The sequence below is a fragment of the Rhinoderma darwinii genome (assembly GCF_050947455.1).
Source record: "Rhinoderma darwinii isolate aRhiDar2 chromosome 5 unlocalized genomic scaffold, aRhiDar2.hap1 SUPER_5_unloc_40, whole genome shotgun sequence".
Classification (NCBI taxonomy): Eukaryota; Metazoa; Chordata; class Amphibia; order Anura; family Rhinodermatidae; genus Rhinoderma; species Rhinoderma darwinii.
The window spans coordinates 63,924-85,046 of NW_027461799.1; the positions used below are offsets into that span (position 1 = coordinate 63,924).

General features: G+C 47.8%; 14 non-coding genes across 14 annotated transcripts; all 14 read right to left on the reverse strand.

The window, feature by feature from the left end:
- Positions 1 to 892: 892 nt before the first annotated feature.
- LOC142692954 (U2 spliceosomal RNA) lies at positions 893 to 1,083 on the reverse strand. Its single transcript, XR_012861343.1, has one exon. It is a non-coding gene; the product is annotated as a U2 spliceosomal RNA (small nuclear RNA).
- Positions 1,084 to 2,363: 1,280 nt separating this feature from the next.
- Positions 2,364 to 2,554, reverse strand: LOC142692955 (U2 spliceosomal RNA). Its single transcript, XR_012861344.1, has one exon. It is a non-coding gene; the product is annotated as a U2 spliceosomal RNA (small nuclear RNA).
- Positions 2,555 to 3,844: 1,290 nt separating this feature from the next.
- LOC142692956 (U2 spliceosomal RNA) lies at positions 3,845 to 4,035 on the reverse strand. Its single transcript, XR_012861345.1, has one exon. It is a non-coding gene; the product is annotated as a U2 spliceosomal RNA (small nuclear RNA).
- A 1,284-nt stretch (positions 4,036 to 5,319) lies between these two features.
- On the reverse strand, positions 5,320 to 5,510 carry LOC142692957 (U2 spliceosomal RNA). The gene has a single exon (XR_012861346.1). It is a non-coding gene; the product is annotated as a U2 spliceosomal RNA (small nuclear RNA).
- A 1,280-nt stretch (positions 5,511 to 6,790) lies between these two features.
- Positions 6,791 to 6,981, reverse strand: LOC142692958 (U2 spliceosomal RNA). Its single transcript, XR_012861347.1, has one exon. It is a non-coding gene; the product is annotated as a U2 spliceosomal RNA (small nuclear RNA).
- Positions 6,982 to 8,277: 1,296 nt separating this feature from the next.
- LOC142692959 (U2 spliceosomal RNA) lies at positions 8,278 to 8,468 on the reverse strand. Its single transcript, XR_012861348.1, has one exon. It is a non-coding gene; the product is annotated as a U2 spliceosomal RNA (small nuclear RNA).
- Positions 8,469 to 9,752: 1,284 nt separating this feature from the next.
- On the reverse strand, positions 9,753 to 9,943 carry LOC142692960 (U2 spliceosomal RNA). Its single transcript, XR_012861349.1, has one exon. It is a non-coding gene; the product is annotated as a U2 spliceosomal RNA (small nuclear RNA).
- A 1,288-nt stretch (positions 9,944 to 11,231) lies between these two features.
- On the reverse strand, positions 11,232 to 11,422 carry LOC142692963 (U2 spliceosomal RNA). The gene has a single exon (XR_012861351.1). It is a non-coding gene; the product is annotated as a U2 spliceosomal RNA (small nuclear RNA).
- A 1,281-nt stretch (positions 11,423 to 12,703) lies between these two features.
- LOC142692964 (U2 spliceosomal RNA) lies at positions 12,704 to 12,894 on the reverse strand. The gene has a single exon (XR_012861352.1). It is a non-coding gene; the product is annotated as a U2 spliceosomal RNA (small nuclear RNA).
- A 1,280-nt stretch (positions 12,895 to 14,174) lies between these two features.
- LOC142692965 (U2 spliceosomal RNA) lies at positions 14,175 to 14,365 on the reverse strand. The gene has a single exon (XR_012861353.1). It is a non-coding gene; the product is annotated as a U2 spliceosomal RNA (small nuclear RNA).
- Positions 14,366 to 15,653: 1,288 nt separating this feature from the next.
- On the reverse strand, positions 15,654 to 15,844 carry LOC142692966 (U2 spliceosomal RNA). Its single transcript, XR_012861354.1, has one exon. It is a non-coding gene; the product is annotated as a U2 spliceosomal RNA (small nuclear RNA).
- A 1,303-nt stretch (positions 15,845 to 17,147) lies between these two features.
- LOC142692967 (U2 spliceosomal RNA) lies at positions 17,148 to 17,338 on the reverse strand. The gene has a single exon (XR_012861355.1). It is a non-coding gene; the product is annotated as a U2 spliceosomal RNA (small nuclear RNA).
- Positions 17,339 to 18,629: 1,291 nt separating this feature from the next.
- On the reverse strand, positions 18,630 to 18,820 carry LOC142692707 (U2 spliceosomal RNA). The gene has a single exon (XR_012861122.1). It is a non-coding gene; the product is annotated as a U2 spliceosomal RNA (small nuclear RNA).
- Positions 18,821 to 20,112: 1,292 nt separating this feature from the next.
- On the reverse strand, positions 20,113 to 20,303 carry LOC142692708 (U2 spliceosomal RNA). Its single transcript, XR_012861123.1, has one exon. It is a non-coding gene; the product is annotated as a U2 spliceosomal RNA (small nuclear RNA).
- Positions 20,304 to 21,123: the final 820 nt, after the last annotated feature.

Sequence of the window (21,123 nt, forward strand, 5' to 3'; positions counted from 1 at the left end):
CTTTTATCTCTGAGGCCCCATTATGATGTCAGAAAGCTGGCTCTGGAATCCTGAGGGCTCCACTATGACACGTGCAAAGTTCCGTCTGAACTTTATATAAGACGGTGAGGCTCAGTCAGTCACTCAGTGTTGCCTGAGAGGGCAACACTGCAACAGCCGGCCGCCAGGCTGTCTTTTTTTTGCACAGCTAGTTGCCTCCAGGAGGCCACAAGAGGGAGACAAGGGACTGCAAAATGGAAAATAGGCATCCACCAACTTTACAGACAACTTCTCCTTGCTCCTACAACCTCCATCCTTGCACAGTTTGTTATTCTTCTAGGTAACATAGTAACAAATCCAAATTGCTGCTCTCTTTGTAGGCAAGCAAGGCTTTGTTGCAACTGCAATTCTTACTTCTTCTTGAAATGTAGGGACGACAGTACATTCCATCACATCCATCTAGTGTACACAGGTAGGTCCATTGTGGCGGGCAGGCGAGCGGGCGGGCTGCTTTATTGGCTGTTTGCTGTTCCCCTACTCCACTCCACTATTTGACTGTTGTGCTGCATCAATCAATCAATCAATCAATCAATCAATCAATCAATCAATCAATCAGTGGCTGGCTCAGGTGCAGCTCTTTAACTTACCTAAAAGGGAGGGCGGAGAGAAGACAAGGAAGGTGAATGAGGTGTTCCAATGTGAAATGCCGGAAACACAGAAACACAGACGACACACAACAAGAGGTGGCAATCTATTCATTAATTGCATTTAATCAATGAGCTCATTATCACTCATGCATTGTCCAACAGGTGTTGAAATAATGGGATTAAAAGGGGAGATCCCTTCAGAAAGACAGAAACAATAGCAAAGACAAAAAACACTTTTGGAATCTGCTTTTAGTCAACACATAAGGAAAGGGTGCACCGGTCCTGGAAATACTGCAATACCAGGTCAATGCGTGGAGTGGACAGAGCAAGCTCTATTTCCATCTCCCTGTTCTAAAAATCCATTTAATATATGGTCCCCAGATAGGGGACGTATCAGATATTAAACTGATAAGAACAGATACTACACTTGATCTTAGCCAAAAGGCCGAGAAGCGATAACCCGAACGGGCCGCGCGTTGCCCGAGCCTGCCCGATACTGCTGTTCAGCCCTTGCAGCGATTCAGCCTACTTCTAGGCAATTCCATGGGGCCCTGCAGGCTCACACACTCACAGCTACACGGGAGGTGAATAAAGGCCGGAGAGGAAGCCAGACAGGATTTGCTTCTTTTGCTTGCACCACAATGCAGTGCTGAAAGAGGAGGAATCTACATAAAAACGCCTTCCTGGCAACGCCCAAATGCCCTGCTGCCATGCAGATAAACACTGGCAGCGGCAGCAAGTGCATGCCCACAGCCACCCCTTGTTCCTTCACACCTTGTATCAGCTGTAATCCAGTCCAGTCCAGTGCTGCCTGCTGAGCAGCACTGACCAACACTGCCTGGGCCCAGGCTTTTATCTCTGAGGCCCCATTATGATGTCAGAAAGCTGGCTCTGGAATCCTGAGGGCTCCACTATGACACGTGCAAAGTTCCGTCTGAACTTTATATAAGACGGTGAGGCTCAGTCAGTCACTCAGTGTTGCCTGAGAGGGCAACACTGCAACAGCCGGCCGCCAGGCTGTCTTTTTTTTGCACAGCTAGTTGCCTCCAGGAGGCCACAAGAGGGAGACAAGGGACTGCAAAATGGAAAATAGGCATCCACCAACTTTACAGACAACTTCTCCTTGCTCCTACAACCTCCATCCTTGCACAGTTTGTTATTCTTCTAGGTAACATAGTAACAAATCCAAATTGCTGCTCTCTTTGTAGGCAAGCAAGGCTTTGTTGCAACTGCAATTCTTACTTCTTCTTGAAATGTAGGGACGACAGTACATTCCATCACATCCATCTAGTGTACACAGGTAGGTCCATTGTGGCGGGCAGGCGAGCGGGTGGGCTGCTTTATTGGCTGTTTGCTGTTCCCCTACTCCACTCCACTATTTGACTGTTGTGCTGCATCAATCAATCAATCAATCAATCAATCAATCAATCAATCAATCAGTGGCTGGCTCAGGTGCAGCTCTTTAACTTACCTAAAAGGGAGGGCGGAGAGAAGACAAGGAAGGTGAATGAGGTGTTCCAATGTGAAATGCCGGAAACACAGAAACACAGACGACACACAACAAGAGGTGGCAATCTATTCATTAATTGCATTTAATCAATGAGCTCATTATCACTCATGCATTGTCCAACAGGTGTTGAAATAATGGGATTAAAAGGGGAGATCCCTTCAGAAAGACAGAAACAATAGCAAAGACAAAAAACACTTTTGGAATCTGCTTTTAGTCAACACATAAGGAAAGGGTGCACCGGTCCTGGAAATACTGCAATACCAGGTCAATGCGTGGAGTGGACAGAGCAAGCTCTATTTCCATCTCCCTGTTCTAAAAATCCATTTAATATATGGTCCCCAGATAGGGGACGTATCAGATATTAAACTGATAAGAACAGATACTACACTTGATCTTAGCCAAAAGGCCGAGAAGCGATAACCCGAACGGGCCGCGCGTTGCCCGAGCCTGCCCGATACTGCTGTTCAGCCCTTGCAGCGATTCAGCCTACTTCTAGGCAATTCCATGGGGCCCTGCAGGCTCACACACTCACAGCTACACGGAGGTGAATAAAGGCCGGAGAGGAAGCCAGACAGGATTTGTTCTTTTGCTTGCACCACAATGCAGTGCTGAATGAGGAGGAATCTACATAAAAACGCCTTCCTGGCAACGCCCAAATGCCCTGCTGCCATGCAGATAAACACTGGCAGCGGCAGCAAGTGCATGCCCACAGCCACCCCTTGTTCCTTCACACCTTGTATCAGCTGTAATCCAGTCCAGTCCAGTGCTGCCTGCTGAGCAGCACTGACCAACACTGCCTGGGCCCAGGCTTTTATCTCTGAGGCCCCATTATGATGTCAGAAAGCTGGCTCTGGAATCCTGAGGGCTCCACTATGACACGTGCAAAGTTCCGTCTGAACTTTATATAAGACGGTGAGGCTCAGTCAGTCACTCAGTGTTGCCTGAGAGGGCAACACTGCAACAGCCGGCCGCCAGGCTGTCTTTTTTTTGCACAGCTAGTTGCCTCCAGGAGGCCACAAGAGGGAGACAAGGGACTGCAAAATGGAAAATAGGCATCCACCAACTTTACAGACAACTTCTCCTTGCTCCTACAACCTCCATCCTTGCACAGTTTGTTATTCTTCTAGGTAACATAGTAACAAATCCAAATTGCTGCTCTCTTTGTAGGCAAGCAAGGCTTTGTTGCAACTGCAATTCTTACTTCTTCATGAAATGTAGGGACGACAGTACATTCCATCACATCCATCTAGTGTACACAGGTAGGTCCATTGTGGCGGGCAGGCGAGCGGGCGGGCTGCTTTATTGGCTGTCTGCTGTTCCCCTACTCCACTCCACTATTTGACTGTTGTGCTGCATCAATCAATCAATCAATCAATCAATCAATCAATCAATCAATCAATCAATCAATCAGTGGCTGGCTCAGGTGCAGCTCTTTAACTTACCTAAAAGGGAGGGCGGAGAGAAGACAAGGAAGGTGAATGAGGTGTTCCAATGTGAAATGCCGGAAACACAGAAACACAGACGACACACAACAAGAGGTGGCAATCTATTCATTAATTGCATTTAATCAATGAGCTCATTATCACTCATGCATTGTCCAACAGGTGTTGAAATAATGGGATTAAAAGGGGAGATCCCTTCAGAAAGACAGAAACAATAGCAAAGACAAAAAACACTTTTGGAATCTGCTTTTAGTCAACACATAAGGAAAGGGTGCACCGGTCCTGGAAATACTGCAATACCAGGTCAATGCGTGGAGTGGACAGAGCAAGCTCTATTTCCATCTCCCTGTTCTAAAAATCCATTTAATATATGGTCCCCAGATAGGGGACGTATCAGATATTAAACTGATAAGAACAGATACTACACTTGATCTTAGCCAAAAGGCCGAGAAGCGATAACCCGAACGGGCCGCGCGTTGCCCGAGCCTGCCCGATACTGCTGTTCAGCCCTTGCAGCGATTCAGCCTACTTCTAGGCAATTCCATGGGGCCCTGCAGGCTCACACACTCACAGCTACACGGGAGGTGAATAAAGGCCGGAGAGGAAGCCAGACAGGATTTGCTTCTTTTGCTTGCACCACAATGCAGTGCTGAAAGAGGAGGAATCTACATAAAAACGCCTTCCTGGCAACGCCCAAATGCCCTGCTGCCATGCAGATAAACACTGGCAGCGGCAGCAAGTGCATGCCCACAGCCACCCCTTGTTCCTTCACACCTTGTATCAGCTGTAATCCAGTCCAGTCCAGTGCTGCCTGCTGAGCAGCACTGACCAACACTGCCTGGGCCCAGGCTTTTATCTCTGAGGCCCCATTATGATGTCAGAAAGCTGGCTCTGGAATCCTGAGGGCTCCACTATGACACGTGCAAAGTTCCGTCTGAACTTTATATAAGACGGTGAGGCTCAGTCAGTCACTCAGTGTTGCCTGAGAGGGCAACACTGCAACAGCCGGCCGCCAGGCTGTCTTTTTTTTGCACAGCTAGTTGCCTCCAGGAGGCCACAAGAGGGAGACAAGGGACTGCAAAATGGAAAATAGGCATCCACCAACTTTACAGACAACTTCTCCTTGCTCCTACAACCTCCATCCTTGCACAGTTTGTTATTCTTCTAGGTAACATAGTAACAAATCCAAATTGCTGCTCTCTTTGTAGGCAAGCAAGGCTTTGTTGCAACTGCAATTCTTACTTCTTCTTGAAATGTAGGGACGACAGTACATTCCATCACATCCATCTAGTGTACACAGGTAGGTCCATTGTGGCGGGCAGGCGAGCGGGCGGGCTGCTTTATTGGCTGTTTGCTGTTCCCCTACTCCACTCCACTATTTGACTGTTGTGCTGCATCAATCAATCAATCAATCAATCAATCAATCAATCAATCAATCAATCAGTGGCTGGCTCAGGTGCAGCTCTTTAACTTACCTAAAAGGGAGGGCGGAGAGAAGACAAGGAAGGTGAATGAGGTGTTCCAATGTGAAATGCCGGAAACACAGAAACACAGACGACACACAACAAGAGGTGGCAATCTATTCATTAATTGCATTTAATCAATGAGCTCATTATCACTCATGCATTGTCCAACAGGTGTTGAAATAATGGGATTAAAAGGGGAGATCCCTTCAGAAAGACAGAAACAATAGCAAAGACAAAAAACACTTTTGGAATCTGCTTTTAGTCAACACATAAGGAAAGGGTGCACCGGTCCTGGAAATACTGCAATACCAGGTCAATGCGTGGAGTGGACAGAGCAAGCTCTATTTCCATCTCCCTGTTCTAAAAATCCATTTAATATATGGTCCCCAGATAGGGGACGTATCAGATATTAAACTGATAAGAACAGATACTACACTTGATCTTAGCCAAAAGGCCGAGAAGCGATAACCCGAACGGGCCGCGCGTTGCCCGAGCCTGCCCGATACTGCTGTTCAGCCCTTGCAGCGATTCAGCCTACTTCTAGGCAATTCCATGGGGCCCTGCAGGCTCACACACTCACAGCTACACGGGAGGTGAATAAAGGCCGGAGAGGAAGCCAGACAGGATTTGCTTCTTTTGCTTGCACCACAATGCAGTGCTGAAAGAGGAGGAATCTACATAAAAACGCCTTCCTGGCAACGCCCAAATGCCCTGCTGCCATGCAGATAAACACTGGCAGCGGCAGCAAGTGCATGCCCACAGCCACCCCTTGTTCCTTCACACCTTGTATCAGCTGTAATCCAGTCCAGTCCAGTGCTGCCTGCTGAGCAGCACTGACCAACACTGCCTGGGCCCAGGCTTTTATCTCTGAGGCCCCATTATGATGTCAGAAAGCTGGCTCTGGAATCCTGAGGGCTCCACTATGACACGTGCAAAGTTCCGTCTGAACTTTATATAAGACGGTGAGGCTCAGTCAGTCACTCAGTGTTGCCTGAGAGGGCAACACTGCAACAGCCGGCCGCCAGGCTGTCTTTTTTTTGCACAGCTAGTTGCCTCCAGGAGGCCACAAGAGGGAGACAAGGGACTGCAAAATGGAAAATAGGCATCCACCAACTTTACAGACAACTTCTCCTTGCTCCTACAACCTCCATCCTTGCACAGTTTGTTATTCTTCTAGGTAACATAGTAACAAATCCAAATTGCTGCTCTCTTTGTAGGCAAGCAAGGCTTTGTTGCAACTGCAATTCTTACTTCTTCTTGAAATGTAGGGACGACAGTACATTCCATCACATCCATCTAGTGTACACAGGTAGGTCCATTGTGGCGGGCAGGCGAGCGGGCGGGCTGCTTTATTGGCTGTTTGCTGTTCCCCTACTCCACTCCACTATTTGACTGTTGTGCTGCATCAATCAATCAATCAATCAATCAATCAATCAATCAATCAATCAGTGGCTGGCTCAGGTGCAGCTCTTTAACTTACCTAAAAGGGAGGGCGGAGAGAAGACAAGGAAGGTGAATGAGGTGTTCCAATGTGAAATGCCGGAAACACAGAAACACAGACGACACACAACAAGAGGTGGCAATCTATTCATTAATTGCATTTAATCAATGAGCTCATTATCACTCATGCATTGTCCAACAGGTGTTGAAATAATGGGATTAAAAGGGGAGATCCCTTCAGAAAGACAGAAACAATAGCAAAGACAAAAAACACTTTTGGAATCTGCTTTTAGTCAACACATAAGGAAAGGGTGCACCGGTCCTGGAAATACTGCAATACCAGGTCAATGCGTGGAGTGGACAGAGCAAGCTCTATTTCCATCTCCCTGTTCTAAAAATCCATTTAATATATGGTCCCCAGATAGGGGACGTATCAGATATTAAACTGATAAGAACAGATACTACACTTGATCTTAGCCAAAAGGCCGAGAAGCGATAACCCGAACGGGCCGCGCGTTGCCCGAGCCTGCCCGATACTGCTGTTCAGCCCTTGCAGCGATTCAGCCTACTTCTAGGCAATTCCATGGGGCCCTGCAGGCTCACACACTCACAGCTACACGGGAGGTGAATAAAGGCCGGAGAGGAAGCCAGACAGGATTTGCTTCTTTTGCTTGCACCACAATGCAGTGCTGAAAGAGGAGGAATCTACATAAAAATGCCTTCCTGGCAACGCCCAAATGCCCTGCTGCCATGCAGATAAACACTGGCAGCGGCAGCAAGTGCATGCCCACAGCCACCCCTTGTTCCTTCACACCTTGTATCAGCTGTAATCCAGTCCAGTCCAGTGCTGCCTGCTGAGCAGCACTGACCAACACTGCCTGGGCCCAGGCTTTTATCTCTGAGGCCCCATTATGATGTCAGAAAGCTGGCTCTGGAATCCTGAGGGCTCCACTATGACACGTGCAAAGTTCCGTCTGAACTTTATATAAGACGGTGAGGCTCAGTCAGTCACTCAGTGTTGCCTGAGAGGGCAACACTGCAACAGCCGGCCGCCAGGCTGTCTTTTTTTTGCACAGCTAGTTGCCTCCAGGAGGCCACAAGAGGGAGACAAGGGACTGCAAAATGGAAAATAGGCATCCACCAACTTTACAGACAACTTCTCCTTGCTCCTACAACCTCCATCCTTGCACAGTTTGTTATTCTTCTAGGTAACATAGTAACAAATCCAAATTGCTGCTCTCTTTGTAGGCAAGCAAGGCTTTGTTGCAACTGCAATTCTTACTTCTTCTTGAAATGTAGGGACGACAGTACATTCCATCACATCCATCTAGTGTACACAGGTAGGTCCATTGTGGCGGGCAGGCGAGCGGGCGGGCTGCTTTATTGGCTGTTTGCTGTTCCCCTACTCCACTCCACTATTTGACTGTTGTGCTGCATCAATCAATCAATCAATCAATCAATCAATCAATCAATCAATCAATCAATCAATCAATCAGTGGCTGGCTCAGGTGCAGCTCTTTAACTTACCTAAAAGGGAGGGCGGAGAGAAGACAAGGAAGGTGAATGAGGTGTTCCAATGTGAAATGCCGGAAACACAGAAACACAGACGACACACAACAAGAGGTGGCAATCTATTCATTAATTGCATTTAATCAATGAGCTCATTATCACTCATGCATTGTCCAACAGGTGTTGAAATAATGGGATTAAAAGGGGAGATCCCTTCAGAAAGACAGAAACAATAGCAAAGACAAAAAACACTTTTGGAATCTGCTTTTAGTCAACACATAAGGAAAGGGTGCACCGGTCCTGGAAATACTGCAATACCAGGTCAATGCGTGGAGTGGACAGAGCAAGCTCTATTTCCATCTCCCTGTTCTAAAAATCCATTTAATATATGGTCCCCAGATAGGGGACGTATCAGATATTAAACTGATAAGAACAGATACTACACTTGATCTTAGCCAAAAGGCCGAGAAGCGATAACCCGAACGGGCCGCGCGTTGCCCGAGCCTGCCCGATACTGCTGTTCAGCCCTTGCAGCGATTCAGCCTACTTCTAGGCAATTCCATGGGGCCCTGCAGGCTCACACACTCACAGCTACACGGGAGGTGAATAAAGGCCGGAGAGGAAGCCAGACAGGATTTGCTTCTTTTGCTTGCACCACAATGCAGTGCTGAAAGAGGAGGAATCTACATAAAAACGCCTTCCTGGCAACGCCCAAATGCCCTGCTGCCATGCAGATAAACACTGGCAGCGGCAGCAAGTGCATGCCCACAGCCACCCCTTGTTCCTTCACACCTTGTATCAGCTGTAATCCAGTCCAGTCCAGTGCTGCCTGCTGAGCAGCACTGACCAACACTGCCTGGGCCCAGGCTTTTATCTCTGAGGCCCCATTATGATGTCAGAAAGCTGGCTCTGGAATCCTGAGGGCTCCACTATGACACGTGCAAAGTTCCGTCTGAACTTTATATAAGACGGTGAGGCTCAGTCAGTCACTCAGTGTTGCCTGAGAGGGCAACACTGCAACAGCCGGCCGCCAGGCTGTCTTTTTTTTGCACAGCTAGTTGCCTCCAGGAGGCCACAAGAGGGAGACAAGGGACTGCAAAATGGAAAATAGGCATCCACCAACTTTACAGACAACTTCTCCTTGCTCCTACAACCTCCATCCTTGCACAGTTTGTTATTCTTCTAGGTAACATAGTAACAAATCCAAATTGCTGCTCTCTTTGTAGGCAAGCAAGGCTTTGTTGCAACTGCAATTCTTACTTCTTCTTGAAATGTAGGGACGACAGTACATTCCATCACATCCATCTAGTGTACACAGGTAGGTCCATTGTGGCGGGCAGGCGAGCGGGCGGGCTGCTTTATTGGCTGTTTGCTGTTCCCCTACTCCACTCCACTATTTGACTGTTGTGCTGCATCAATCAATCAATCAATCAATCAATCAATCAATCAATCAATCAATCAGTGGCTGGCTCAGGTGCAGCTCTTTAACTTACCTAAAAGGGAGGGCGGAGAGAAGACAAGGAAGGTGAATGAGGTGTTCCAATGTGAAATGCCGGAAACACAGAAACACAGACGACACACAACAAGAGGTGGCAATCTATTCATTAATTGCATTTAATCAATGAGCTCATTATCACTCATGCATTGTCCAACAGGTGTTGAAATAATGGGATTAAAAGGGGAGATCCCTTCAGAAAGACAGAAACAATAGCAAAGACAAAAAACACTTTTGGAATCTGCTTTTAGTCAACACATAAGGAAAGGGTGCACCGGTCCTGGAAATACTGCAATACCAGGTCAATGCGTGGAGTGGACAGAGCAAGCTCTATTTCCATCTCCCTGTTCTAAAAATCCATTTAATATATGGTCCCCAGATAGGGGACGTATCAGATATTAAACTGATAAGAACAGATACTACACTTGATCTTAGCCAAAAGGCCGAGAAGCGATAACCCGAACGGGCCGCGCGTTGCCCGAGCCTGCCCGATACTGCTGTTCAGCCCTTGCAGCGATTCAGCCTACTTCTAGGCAATTCCATGGGGCCCTGCAGGCTCACACACTCACAGCTACACGGGAGGTGAATAAAGGCCGGAGAGGAAGCCAGACAGGATTTGCTTCTTTTGCTTGCACCACAATGCAGTGCTGAAAGAGGAGGAATCTACATAAAAACGCCTTCCTGGCAACGCCCAAATGCCCTGCTGCCATGCAGATAAACACTGGCAGCGGCAGCAAGTGCATGCCCACAGCCACCCCTTGTTCCTTCACACCTTGTATCAGCTGTAATCCAGTCCAGTCCAGTGCTGCCTGCTGAGCAGCACTGACCAACACTGCCTGGGCCCAGGCTTTTATCTCTGAGGCCCCATTATGATGTCAGAAAGCTGGCTCTGGAATCCTGAGGGCTCCACTATGACACGTGCAAAGTTCCGTCTGAACTTTATATAAGACGGTGAGGCTCAGTCAGTCACTCAGTGTTGCCTGAGAGGGCAACACTGCAACAGCCGGCCGCCAGGCTGTCTTTTTTTTGCACAGCTAGTTGCCTCCAGGAGGCCACAAGAGGGAGACAAGGGACTGCAAAATGGAAAATAGGCATCCACCAACTTTACAGACAACTTCTCCTTGCTCCTACAACCTCCATCCTTGCACAGTTTGTTATTCTTCTAGGTAACATAGTAACAAATCCAAATTGCTGCTCTCTTTGTAGGCAAGCAAGGCTTTGTTGCAACTGCAATTCTTACTTCTTCTTGAAATGTAGGGACGACAGTACATTCCATCACATCCATCTAGTGTACACAGGTAGGTCCATTGTGGCGGGCAGGCGAGCGGGCGGGCTGCTTTATTGGCTGTTTGCTGTTCCCCTACTCCACTCCACTATTTGACTGTTGTGCTGCATCAATCAATCAATCAATCAATCAATCAATCAATCAATCAATCAATCAGTGGCTGGCTCAGGTGCAGCTCTTTAACTTACCTAAAAGGGAGGGCGGAGAGAAGACAAGGAAGGTGAATGAGGTGTTCCAATGTGAAATGCCGGAAACACAGAAACACAGACGACACACACACAACAAGAGGTGGCAATCTATTCATTAATTGCATTTAATCAATGAGCTCATTATCACTCATGCATTGTCCAACAGGTGTTGAAATAATGGGATTAAAAGGGGAGATCCCTTCAGAAAGACAGAAACAATAGCAAAGACAAAAAACACTTTTGGAATCTGCTTTTAGTCAACACATAAGGAAAGGGTGCACCGGTCCTGGAAATACTGCAATACCAGGTCAATGCGTGGAGTGGACAGAGCAAGCTCTATTTCCATCTCCCTGTTCTAAAAATCCATTTAATATATGGTCCCCAGATAGGGGACGTATCAGATATTAAACTGATAAGAACAGATACTACACTTGATCTTAGCCAAAAGGCCGAGAAGCGATAACCCGAACGGGCCGCGCGTTGCCCGAGCCTGCCCGATACTGCTGTTCAGCCCTTGCAGCGATTCAGCCTACTTCTAGGCAATTCCATGGGGCCCTGCAGGCTCACACACTCACAGCTACACGGGAGGTGAATAAAGGCCGGAGAGGAAGCCAGACAGGATTTGCTTCTTTTGCTTGCACCACAATGCAGTGCTGAAAGAGGAGGAATCTACATAAAAACGCCTTCCTGGCAACGCCCAAATGCCCTGCTGCCATGCAGATAAACACTGGCAGCGGCAGCAAGTGCATGCCCACAGCCACCCCTTGTTCCTTCACACCTTGTATCAGCTGTAATCCAGTCCAGTCCAGTGCTGCCTGCTGAGCAGCACTGACCAACACTGCCTGGGCCCAGGCTTTTATCTCTGAGGCCCCATTATGATGTCAGAAAGCTGGCTCTGGAATCCTGAGGGCTCCACTATGACACGTGCAAAGTTCCGTCTGAACTTTATATAAGACGGTGAGGCTCAGTCAGTCACTCAGTGTTGCCTGAGAGGGCAACACTGCAACAGCCGGCCGCCAGGCTGTCTTTTTTTTGCACAGCTAGTTGCCTCCAGGAGGCCACAAGAGGGAGACAAGGGACTGCAAAATGGAAAATAGGCATCCACCAACTTTACAGACAACTTCTCCTTGCTCCTACAACCTCCATCCTTGCACAGTTTGTTATTCTTCTAGGTAACATAGTAACAAATCCAAATTGCTGCTCTCTTTGTAGGCAAGCAAGGCTTTGTTGCAACTGCAATTCTTACTTCTTCTTGAAATGTAGGGACGACAGTACATTCCATCACATCCATCTAGTGTACACAGGTAGGTCCATTGTGGCGGGCAGGCGAGCGGGCGGGCTGCTTTATTGGCTGTTTGCTGTTCCCCTACTCCACTCCACTATTTGACTGTTGTGCTGCAATCAATCAATCAATCAATCAATCAATCAATCAATCAATCAATCAGTGGCTGGCTCAGGTGCAGCTCTTTAACTTACCTAAAAGGGAGGGCGGAGAGAAGACAAGGAAGGTGAATGAGGTGTTCCAATGTGAAATGCCGGAAACACAGAAACACAGACGACACACAACAAGAGGTGGCAATCTATTCATTAATTGCATTTAATCAATGAGCTCATTATCACTCATGCATTGTCCAACAGGTGTTGAAATAATGGGATTAAAAGGGGAGATCCCTTCAGAAAGACAGAAACAATAGCAAAGACAAAAAACACTTTTGGAATCTGCTTTTAGTCAACACATAAGGAAAGGGTGCACCGGTCCTGGAAATACTGCAATACCAGGTCAATGCGTGGAGTGGACAGAGCAAGCTCTATTTCCATCTCCCTGTTCTAAAAATCCATTTAATATATGGTCCCCAGATAGGGGACGTATCAGATATTAAACTGATAAGAACAGATACTACACTTGATCTTAGCCAAAAGGCCGAGAAGCGATAACCCGAACGGGCCGCGCGTTGCCCGAGCCTGCCCGATACTGCTGTTCAGCCCTTGCAGCGATTCAGCCTACTTCTAGGCAATTCTATGGGGCCCTGCAGGCTCACACACTCACAGCTACACGGGAGGTGAATAAAGGCCGGAGAGGAAGCCAGACAGGATTTGCTTCTTTTGCTTGCACCACAATGCAGTGCTGAAAGAGGAGGAATCTACATAAAAACGCCTTCCTGGCAACGCCCAAATGCCCTGCTGCCATGCAGATAAACACTGGCAGCGGCAGCAAGTGCATGCCCACAGCCACCCCTTGTTCCTTCACACCTTGTATCAGCTGTAATCCAGTCCAGTCCAGTGCTGCCTGCTGAGCAGCACTGACCAACACTGCCTGGGCCCAGGCTTTTATCTCTGAGGCCCCATTATGATGTCAGAAAGCTGGCTCTGGAATCCTGAGGGCTCCACTATGACACGTGCAAAGTTCCGTCTGAACTTTATATAAGACGGTGAGGCTCAGTCAGTCACTCAGTGTTGCCTGAGAGGGCAACACTGCAACAGCCGGCCGCCAGGCTGTCTTTTTTTTGCACAGCTAGTTGCCTCCAGGAGGCCACAAGAGGGAGACAAGGGACTGCAAAATGGAAAATAGGCATCCACCAACTTTACAGACAACTTCTCCTTGCTCCTACAACCTCCATCCTTGCACAGTTTGTTATTCTTCTAGGTAACATAGTAACAAATCCAAATTGCTGCTCTCTTTGTAGGCAAGCAAGGCTTTGTTGCAACTGCAATTCTTACTTCTTCTTGAAATGTAGGGACGACAGTACATTCCATCACATCCATCTAGTGTACACAGGTAGGTCCATTGTGGCGGGCAGGCGAGCGGGCGGGCTGCTTTATTGGCTGTTTGCTGTTCCCCTACTCCACTCCACTATTTGACTGTTGTGCTGCATCAATCAATCAATCAATCAATCAATCAATCAATCAATCAATCAGTGGCTGGCTCAGGTGCAGCTCTTTAACTTACCTAAAAGGGAGGGCGGAGAGAAGACAAGGAAGGTGAATGAGGTGTTCCAATGTGAAATGCCGGAAACACAGAAACACAGACGACACACAACAAGAGGTGGCAATCTATTCATTAATTGCATTTAATCAATGAGCTCATTATCACTCATGCATTGTCCAACAGGTGTTGAAATAATGGGATTAAAAGGGGAGATCCCTTCAGAAAGACAGAAACAATAGCAAAGACAAAAAACACTTTTGGAATCTGCTTTTAGTCAACACATAAGGAAAGGGTGCACCGGTCCTGGAAATACTGCAATACCAGGTCAATGCGTGGAGTGGACAGAGCAAGCTCTATTTCCATCTCCCTGTTCTAAAAATCCATTTAATATATGGTCCCCAGATAGGGGACGTATCAGATATTAAACTGATAAGAACAGATACTACACTTGATCTTAGCCAAAAGGCCGAGAAGCGATAACCCGAACGGGCCGCGCGTTGCCCGAGCCTGCCCGATACTGCTGTTCAGCCCTTGCAGCGATTCAGCCTACTTCTAGGCAATTCCATGGGGCCCTGCAGGCTCACACACTCACAGCTACACGGGAGGTGAATAAAGGCCGGAGAGGAAGCCAGACAGGATTTGCTTCTTTTGCTTGCACCACAATGCAGTGCTGAAAGAGGAGGAATCTACATAAAAACGCCTTCCTGGCAACGCCCAAATGCCCTGCTGCCATGCAGATAAACACTGGCAGCGGCAGCAAGTGCATGCCCACAGCCACCCCTTGTTCCTTCACACCTTGTATCAGCTGTAATCCAGTCCAGTCCAGTGCTGCCTGCTGAGCAGCACTGACCAACACTGCCTGGGCCCAGGCTTTTATCTCTGAGGCCCCATTATGATGTCAGAAAGCTGGCTCTGGAATCCTGAGGGCTCCACTATGACACGTGCAAAGTTCCATCTGAACTTTATATAAGACGGTGAGGCTCAGTCAGTCACTCAGTGTTGCCTGAGAGGGCAACACTGCAACAGCCGGCCGCCAGGCTGTCTTTTTTTTGCACAGCTAGTTGCCTCCAGGAGGCCACAAGAGGGAGACAAGGGACTGCAAAATGGAAAATAGGCATCCACCAACTTTACAGACAACTTCTCCTTGCTCCTACAACCTCCATCCTTGCACAGTTTGTTATTCTTCTAGGTAACATAGTAACAAATCCAAATTGCTGCTCTCTTTGTAGGCAAGCAAGGCTTTGTTGCAACTGCAATTCTTACTTCTTCTTGAAATGTAGGGACGACAGTACATTCCATCACATCCATCTAGTGTACACAGGTAGGTCCATTGTGGCGGGCAGGCGAGCGGGCGGGCTGCTTTATTGGCTGTTTGCTGTTCCCCTACTCCACTCCACTATTTGACTGTTGTGCTGCATCAATCAATCAATCAATCAATCAATCAATCAATCAATCAATCAATCAATCAGTGGCTGGCTCAGGTGCAGCTCTTTAACTTACCTAAAAGGGAGGGCGGAGAGAAGACAAGGAAGGTGAATGAGGTGTTCCAATGTGAAATGCCGGAAACACAGAAACACAGACGACACACAACAAGAGGTGGCAATCTATTCATTAATTGCATTTAATCAATGAGCTCATTATCACTCATGCATTGTCCAACAGGTGTTGAAATAATGGGATTAAAAGGGGAGATCCCTTCAGAAAGACAGAAACAATAGCAAAGACAAAAAACACTTTTGGAATCTGCTTTTAGTCAACACATAAGGAAAGGGTGCACCGGTCCTGGAAATACTGCAATACCAGGTCAATGCGTGGAGTGGACAGAGCAAGCTCTATTTCCATCTCCCTGTTCTAAAAATCCATTTAATATATGGTCCCCAGATAGGGGACGTATCAGATATTAAACTGATAAGAACAGATACTACACTTGATCTTAGCCAAAAGGCCGAGAAGCGATAACCCGAACGGGCCGCGCGTTGCCCGAGCCTGCCCGATACTGCTGTTCAGCCCTTGCAGCGATTCAGCCTACTTCTAGGCAATTCCATGGGGCCCTGCAGGCTCACACACTCACAGCTACACGGGAGGTGAATAAAGGCCGGAGAGGAAGCCAGACAGGATTTGCTTCTTTTGCTTGCACCACAATGCAGTGCTGAAAGAGGAGGAATCTACATAAAAACGCCTTCCTGGCAACGCCCAAATGCCCTGCTGCCATGCAGATAAACACTGGCAGCGGCAGCAAGTGCATGCCCACAGCCACCCCTTGTTCCTTCACACCTTGTATCAGCTGTAATCCAGTCCAGTCCAGTGCTGCCTGCTGAGCAGCACTGACCAACACTGCCTGGGCCCAGGCTTTTATCTCTGAGGCCCCATTATGATGTCAGAAAGCTGGCTCTGGAATCCTGAGGGCTCCACTATGACACGTGCAAAGTTCCGTCTGAACTTTATATAAGACGGTGAGGCTCAGTCAGTCACTCAGTGTTGCCTGAGAGGGCAACACTGCAACAGCCGGCCGCCAGGCTGTCTTTTTTTTGCACAGCTAGTTGCCTCCAGGAGGCCACAAGAGGGAGACAAGGGACTGCAAAATGGAAAATAGGCATCCACCAACTTTACAGACAACTTCTCCTTGCTCCTACAACCTCCATCCTTGCACAGTTTGTTATTCTTCTAGGTAACATAGTAACAAATCCAAATTGCTGCTCTCTTTGTAGGCAAGCAAGGCTTTGTTGCAACTGCAATTCTTACTTCTTCTTGAAATGTAGGGACGACAGTACATTCCATCACATCCATCTAGTGTACACAGGTAGGTCCATTGTGGCGGGCAGGCGAGCGGGCGGGCTGCTTTATTGGCTGTTTGCTGTTCCCCTACTCCACTATTTGACTGTTGTGCTGCATCAATCAATCAATCAATCAATCAATCAATCAATCAATCAATCAATCAATCAATCAATCAATCAATCAATCAGTGGCTGGCTCAGGTGCAGCTCTTTAACTTACCTAAAAGGGAGGGCGGAGAGAAGACAAGGAAGGTGAATGAGGTGTTCCAATGTGAAATGCCGGAAACACAGAAACACAGACGACACACAACAAGAGGTGGCAATCTATTCATTAATTGCATTTAATCAATGAGCTCATTATCACTCATGCATTGTCCAACAGGTGTTGAAATAATGGGATTAAAAGGGGAGATCCCTTCAGAAAGACAGAAACAATAGCAAAGACAAAAAACACTTTTGGAATCTGCTTTTAGTCAACACATAAGGAAAGGGTGCACCGGTCCTGGAAATACTGCAATACCAGGTCAATGCGTGGAGTGGACAGAGCAAGCTCTATTTCCATCTCCCTGTTCTAAAAATCCATTTAATATATGGTCCCCAGATAGGGGACGTATCAGATATTAAACTGATAAGAACAGATACTACACTTGATCTTAGCCAAAAGGCCGAGAAGCGATAACCCGAACGGGCCGCGCGTTGCCCGAGCCTGCCCGATACTGCTGTTCAGCCCTTGCAGCGATTCAGCCTACTTCTAGGCAATTCCATGGGGCCCTGCAGGCTCACACACTCACAGCTACACGGGAGGTGAATAAAGGCCGGAGAGGAAGCCAGACAGGATTTGCTTCTTTTGCTTGCACCACAATGCAGTGCTGAAAGAGGAGGAATCTACATAAAAACGCCTTCCTGGCAACGCCCAAATGCCCTGCTGCCATGCAGATAAACACTGGCAGCGGCAGCAAGTGCATGCCCACAGCCACCCCTTGTTCCTTCACACCTTGTATCAGCTGTAATCCAGTCCAGTCCAGTGCTGCCTGCTGAGCAGCACTGACCAACACTGCCTGGGCCCAGGCTTTTATCTCTGAGGCCCCATTATGATGTCAGAAAGCTGGCTCTGGAATCCTGAGGGCTCCACTATGACACGTGCAAAGTTCCGTCTGAACTTTATATAAGACGGTGAGGCTCAGTCAGTCACTCAGTGTTGCCTGAGAGGGCAACACTGCAACAGCCGGCCGCCAGGCTGTCTTTTTTTTGCACAGCTAGTTGCCTCCAGGAGGCCACAAGAGGGAGACAAGGGACTGCAAAATGGAAAATAGGCATCCACCAACTTTACAGACAACTTCTCCTTGCTCCTACAACCTCCATCCTTGCACAGTTTGTTATTCTTCTAGGTAACATAGTAACAAATCCAAATTGCTGCTCTCTTTGTAGGCAAGCAAGGCTTTGTTGCAACTGCAATTCTTACTTCTTCTTGAAATGTAGGGACGACAGTACATTCCATCACATCCATCTAGTGTACACAGGTAGGTCCATTGTGGCGGGCAGGCGAGCGGGCGGGCTGCTTTATTGGCTGTTTGCTGTTCCCCTACTCCACTATTTGACTGTTGTGCTGCATCAATCAATCAATCAATCAATCAATCAATCAATCAATCAATCAATCAATCAATCAATCAGTGGCTGGCTCAGGTGCAGCTCTTTAACTTACCTAAAAGGGAGGGCGGAGAGAAGACAAGGAAGGTGAATGAGGTGTTCCAATGTGAAATGCCGGAAACACAGAAACACAGACGACACACAACAAGAGGTGGCAATCTATTCATTAATTGCATTTAATCAATGAGCTCATTATCACTCATGCATTGTCCAACAGGTGTTGAAATAATGGGATTAAAAGGGGAGATCCCTTCAGAAAGACAGAAACAATAGCAAAGACAAAAAACACTTTTGGAATCTGCTTTTAGTCAACACATAAGGAAAGGGTGCACCGGTCCTGGAAATACTGCAATACCAGGTCAATGCGTGGAGTGGACAGAGCAAGCTCTATTTCCATCTCCCTGTTCTAAAAATCCATTTAATATATGGTCCCCAGATAGGGGACGTATCAGATATTAAACTGATAAGAACAGATACTACACTTGATCTTAGCCAAAAGGCCGAGAAGCGATAACCCGAACGGGCCGCGCGTTGCCCGAGCCTGCCCGATACTGCTGTTCAGCCCTTGCAGCGATTCAGCCTACTTCTAGGCAATTCCATGGGGCCCTGCAGGCTCACACACTCACAGCTACACGGGAGGTGAATAAAGGCCGGAGAGGAAGCCAGACAGGATTTGCTTCTTTTGCTTGCACCACAATGCAGTGCTGAAAGAGGAGGAATCTACATAAAAACGCCTTCCTGGCAACGCCCAAATGCCCTGCTGCCATGCAGATAAACACTGGCAGCGGCAGCAAGTGCATGCCCACAGCCACCCCTTGTTCCTTCACACCTTGTATCAGCTGTAATCCAGTCCAGTCCAGTGCTGCCTGCTGAGCAGCACTGACCAACACTGCCTGGGCCCAGGCTTTTATCTCTGAGGCCCCATTATGATGTCAGAAAGCTGGCTCTGGAATCCTGAGGGCTCCACTATGACACGTGCAAAGTTCCGTCTGAACTTTATATAAGACGGTGAGGCTCAGTCAGTCACTCAGTGTTGCCTGAGAGGGCAACACTGCAACAGCCGGCCGCCAGGCTGTCTTTTTTTTGCACAGCTAGTTGCCTCCAGGAGGCCACAAGAGGGAGACAAGGGACTGCAAAATGGAAAATAGGCATCCACCAACTTTACAGACAACTTCTCCTTGCTCCTACAACCTCCATCCTTGCACAGTTTGTTATTCTTCTAGGTAACATAGTAACAAATCCAAATTGCTGCTCTCTTTGTAGGCAAGCAAGGCTTTGTTGCAACTGCAATTCTTACTTCTTCTTGAAATGTAGGGACGACAGTACATTCCATCACATCCATCTAGTGTACACAGGTAGGTCCATTGTGGCGGGCAGGCGAGCGGGCGGGCTGCTTTATTGGCTGTTTGCTGTTCCCCTACTCCACTCCACTATTTGACTGTTGTGCTGCATCAATCAATCAATCAATCAATCAATCAATCAATCAATCAATCAATCAATCAATCAAGTGGCTGGCTCAGGTGCAGCTCTTTAACTTACCTAAAAGGGAGGGCGGAGAGAAGACAAGGAAGGTGAATGAGGTGTTCCAATGTGAAATGCCGGAAACACAGAAACACAGACGACACACAACAAGAGGTGGCAATCTATTCATTAATTGCATTTAATCAATGAGCTCATTATCACTCATGCATTGTCCAACAGGTGTGAAATAATGGGATTAAAAGGGGAGATCCCTTCAGAAAGACAGAAACAATAGCAAAGACAAAAAACACTTTTGGAATCTGCTTTTAGTCAACACATAAGGAAAGGGTGCACCGGTCCTGGAAATACTGCAATACCAGGTCAATGCGTGGAGTGGACAGAGCAAGCTCTATTTCCATCTCCCTGTTCTAAAAATCCATTTAATATATGGTCCCCAGATAGGGGACGTATCAGATATTAAACTGATAAGAACAGATACTACACTTGATCTTAGCCAAAAGGCCGAGAAGCGATAACCCGAACGGGCCGCGCGTTGCCCGAGCCTGCCCGATACTGCTGTTCAGCCCTTGCAGCGATTCAGCCTACTTCTAGGCAATTCCATGGGGCCCTGCAGGCTCACACACTCACAGCTACACGGGAGGTGAATAAAGGCCGGAGAGGAAGCCAGACAGGATTTGCTTCTTTTGCTTGCACCACAATGCAGTGCTGAAAGAGGAGGAATCTACATAAAAACGCCTTCCTGGCAACGCCCAAATGCCCTGCTGCCATGCAGATAAACACTGGCAGCGGCAGCAAGTGCATGCCCACAGCCACCCCTTGTTCCTTCACACCTTGTATCAGCTGTAATCCAGTCCAGTCCAGTGCTGCCTGCTGAGCAGCACTGACCAACACTGCCTGGGCCCAGGCTTTTATCTCTGAGGCCCCATTATGATGTCAGAAAGCTGGCTCTGGAATCCTGAGGGCTCCACTATGACACGTGCAAAGTTCCGTCTGAACTTTATATAAGACGGTGAGGCTCAGTCAGTCACTCAGTGTTGCCTGAGAGGGCAACACTGCAACAGCCGGCCGCCAGGCTGTCTTTTTTTTGCACAGCTAGTTGCCTCCAGGAGGCCACAAGAGGGAGACAAGGGACTGCAAAATGGAAAATAGGCATCCACCAACTTTACAGACAACTTCTCCTTGCTCCTACAACCTCCATCCTTGCACAGTTTGTTATTCTTCTAGGTAACATAGTAACAAATCCAAATTGCTGCTCTCTTTGTAGGCAAGCAAGGCTTTGTTGCAACTGCAATTCTTACTTCTTCTTGAAATGTAGGGACGACAGTACATTCCA